Raw genomic sequence first — 1,356 nt, 5'->3', positions numbered from 1 at the left:
GATGAGGATGAGGATTAGGATGAGCATGAGCATGAGCATGAGCATGAGCATGAGCATGAGCATGAGCATGAGCATGAGCATGAGCATGAGCATGAGCATGAGCATGAGCATGAGCATGAGCATGAGCATGAGCATGAGCATGAGCATGAGCATGAGCATGAGCATGAGCATGAGCATGAGCATGAGCATGAGCATGAGCATGAGCATGAGCATGAGCATGAGGATTAGGATAAGGATTAGGATTAGGATTAGCATTAGGATGAGGATGAGGTTGAGGATTGGGATTAGGGTTAGGATTAGGATTTGGATGAGGATGAGAATGATAATGAGGTTGAGCATGAGGATGAGGATTATGATTAGGATTAGGATGAGGATGAGGATTAGGATTAGGATGAGGATGAAGACGAGCATGAGCATGAGCATGAGCATGAGCATGAGCATGAGCATGAGCATGAGCATGAGCATGAGCATGAGCATGAGCATGAGCATGAGCATGAGGATTAGGTTAAGGATTAGGATTAGGATTAGGATGAGGATGAGGTTGAGAATGAGGATGAGGATGTGAATGAGGAGGAGGAAGAGGGTGAGGATGATGATGAGGATGAGGATGAGGGTGAGGATGAGGATGAGGATGAGGATAAGGATGAGGATGAGGATTAGGATTAGGATTAGGATTAGGATTAGGATTAGGATTTGGATTAGGAATAGGATTAGGGTTAGGTTTAGGATTAGGATGAGAATTAGCATGAGGATGACGATGAAGATGATGATGAGGATGAGGATCAGGATTAGGATGAGGATAAGGATTAGGATTAGACTTAGTATTAGGATTAAGATTAGGTCTAGGACGAGGATGAGGGTGAGGATGAGCTTGATGATGAGGATGAGGATGGAGATATGTATGTGGATGATGATGAGGATGAGGATGAGGATGAGGGTGAGGATGGCGATGAGCATGAGGATGAGGATGACGATGAGGATGAGCATGAGGATTAAGATTAGGGTTAGGATTTGGATTAGGATTTGGATTAGGATTTGGGTTAGGATTAGGATTAGGATGAGGATTAGCATGAGGATGACGATGAAGATGATGATGAGGATGAGGATGAGGATTAGGATTAGGATTAAGAATAGGTATAGGACGAGAATGAGGGTGAGGATGAGCTTGTGGATGAGGATGAGGATGAGGATGAGGATGAGGATGAGGATGAGGATGTGAATGAGGAGGAGGAAGAGGGTGAGGATGAGGATGACGATGAGGCTGAGGATGAGGATGAGGATGAGGATGAGGATAAGGATGAGGATGAGGATGAGGATGAGGATTATGATTAGGATTAGGATTAGGATTAGGATTAG

The sequence above is a fragment of the Lupinus angustifolius genome, chromosome LG09, assembly GCF_001865875.1.
Source record: "Lupinus angustifolius cultivar Tanjil chromosome LG09, LupAngTanjil_v1.0, whole genome shotgun sequence".
Lineage (NCBI taxonomy): Eukaryota > Viridiplantae > Streptophyta > Magnoliopsida > Fabales > Fabaceae > Lupinus > Lupinus angustifolius.
This window is presented reverse-complemented; position numbering follows the sequence as displayed.